Below are 2968 nucleotides of genomic sequence, written 5' to 3'. Positions count from 1 at the left end.
CCAGACCTCATTACAGATGGTTGTGAGCCACCATGTGGTTGCTGGGAATTGAACTCAGGACCTTTGGAAGAGCAGGCAGTGCTCTTAACCACTGAGCCATCACTCCAGCCCCACAAACTGTATTCTTTTAAACACTGCCTGGCCCATTAGTTTCAGCCTCTTAACCCATTTCTAATAATCTATGTAGCACCACGAGGTGCGCTTACCAGGAAAGATTCAGCATGTCTGACCTGGTGTCTGGCTGCATCGCTGTCCGCCTCAGAGAGCAGAGCTATCGCGTCTGCCCGGGAGAGGGGAGCATGGTGTCTTTGCTCCAGAGAGCAGAGCTGTCGAGTCTGAACTCATTTCCTCTTCCTCCCAGCATTCTGTTCTGTTTACTCCACCCACCTATGTTTTAACCTATGAGGCCAAGCAGCTTCTTTATTATAATTAACCAATGACCTTCCTCCATCAGAGTCTTATCTTTCTGTTTCCTTATGTAAGTGCACACGTGTGTATGGCAGGCATGTGTGCTGGGGAGTGTGAGGGATGTATGTGCATGTGTGGGCACGGGCATTCTGTACACGTGTGAGAATGGGCATGGTGTGCAAGCGTGTGCACACATGTGAGTGTGCACCCCCTCACATTTCCTAGACCGGCAGAAATCCTCCGTTGTGGCCTGCCCCGGTGCCTGGCATGCACTCACAGAAGGACAGGGAGGTACCAGGTGCGTTCACGCAGCATGGCTGTCACAGACAGCTCTGTACGTGATGTGGCTCACACTACCTTAAAGTGTGAGGTGTGCAGGGGGTTTCCAAACCATCCAGCTCCTTGGTGGACCATGAGTGTGGTTTCGAGGGCCCAGAACTCTGAGCCAGAGGCAGAGGAATAGAGTTACTACCCAGATCCAAGCAGGAGTCCTCGTCAGTCCCCTTGCTGGGACTGGCAGCACCCTGGTCCCCAGTAACCTGTGACTCCTATCTTGGCAGAGAAGTGGAGCCCAGGAATTGGTTTGCAGCCTCTAGCTACAGATGCTCCTGGGAAAGGACATGGTGCCAAGAGGATGGTGAGGATGCTTTAGGCTGGCACCTTCCCTGGAGGTTGCTTGGCTTCTACATTCTGTGTGTGTGGAGGGGGTGGGGTGGAGGGGGTGGAGCGTGTAGGCGCTCGCTGGGAGTATGTGAAGGACAGCAGTTGACATCAGATGTCCTGCTTTAGCGATCTCTGCTTTGTCTTTGTTGTTTGGGTGGACATTCTGAGATGAGATCTCTCATTGAATCTGGAGCTTGTTGTTTTTGGTAGGCTGGCTAGCCAGGGAGCCCCCAGGATCTTCCTGTCTCTGCCGACTACTCCCACAGATGTACACCGCCGCACCCGACTTTTACATAAGTTCTGAGGATCCAAACTCCGATCTTCATGCTTGCACAGCAAACGCTTGACTCGCCGGGCCATCTCCCCAGCCTGCCTTCTATACTCCTGAAGCTGAAGATGCCACAGAGACCAGAAACAATGTCTGAGCCTTGCTTTGCACATTCCAGAGCTGTGTGGAGGAGTATGGGAACATGTTGGTCTGGCTCATGGCTCCCTGGGGCGATGGGTGACTCAGTCACCGTGAGTCAAAATGGTCCCTAGCACATCCTTACTGGCCCCTCCATCCTGGCCTCTTGTCATTCCTTATCTCCAGATGTTTGAGGCTGCTGGCACTGACTCTGTAAACTCAGCCATGGTGTGTGAGGGACTGCAGTGCATAGAGACAATGTGGATTCCTTCAGGTTTACTGTCATAGCCAGTCCCTGATAAGATAAGTGGTTGTAAAACAATGGCCTCACTCCCTTCCCAGGCCTCTGCTTCCACCCCGGGATGACTTTCTGGAAGAACTCTTCAGGAAAATCTCAAACTGCTCCCAAAGTCATTAGAAAAAGAGAGTCTGAGCAGGCTCAGTAGTCCCAGAGTGGCCTGGTTCCTTAGGAAGCTCCTGCTACGAGCCAGCAGCTCTCTGCCTCTCTGCAGAGGAAGCAGGGCAGTGCCAGGCAGCAGCCAGCAACAGCTTTTCCCGAGGCAGTGCTTGAGATGGTGGGGCTTCTCTGGGGCCTGGAGGGTGTGTTCAGCTCATCTCCTGCTGGGCTCCAAGATGATGAGTCTGCACACTTAGGACTGGGTCTCAGGAGACCCAGAAAAGGCATATCTTATCCCCTGGTCAGAGGACTACCGCAGAGGAAACAAGCTGGGCTGTGAATCCGGCCCAAAGGAACCTGTGTCCAACATCACCAAGCATCTGTGAGGACTGTGTGCCACCCTGCAGGAGGTGACCGGAACACAACTCAGTAGCAGTTCTGTAGCTTCGGGCAATCATTTCATGGCAGTGCCAGCATCACTAAAACACACCACAGGTTGTGTGTGCCTGCTCCAGAAGCTTCCAAGAGAGAACAGGAGAGGTAGAGTCTCTGATGGTCCAGACCACATGAGAGCTGGTGTGACCCACTTGCAGGCAAAGCCTAAACTTGGTTCTTCCAACTACAGGTTCAGTGTGCACCCAGTGGTAACGGCTCCAGAGGCTCCAGAGGAGAACTGGCTTTGGTGAACAAGAAGTGACCTCCCCTAAGGGAAGCTGCCAATGGGGGGGGGGTGCTGGTGACAGGGGATTCTCATTTCTTTCCCCCAGGTCAGGCAATTCAAGTCAAAGAGGGTCAGGCAGACAGGTAAGGTAGGACTTGTCCCCTGAGCATCCAGACCTGGCTCCTTCATCAGCTGACTCTGGCCCCGGGGGGCCTTCCTCAGCCACACTGGGGGCTCCAGAGGACACACTAACAGCAATGGGAAAGCTGAGAGTGGTAGGACCCTCAAGGCTTGAGCAAAGACCCCCTTACCCTGAAGACCTCTCAGCTGGGCAAGGCTGCAGGGTTGGTGCCAGTTCAGGAGGGTTCATGAGATTTTGTCCTGCAAAGGCTACCCAAGAACACACAGGCCTCCTCATGTAAATACCACAGTC

Source organism: Microtus pennsylvanicus, chromosome 6 (assembly GCF_037038515.1).
Source record: "Microtus pennsylvanicus isolate mMicPen1 chromosome 6, mMicPen1.hap1, whole genome shotgun sequence".
NCBI lineage: Eukaryota > Metazoa > Chordata > Mammalia > Rodentia > Cricetidae > Microtus > Microtus pennsylvanicus.
This window is presented reverse-complemented; position numbering follows the sequence as displayed.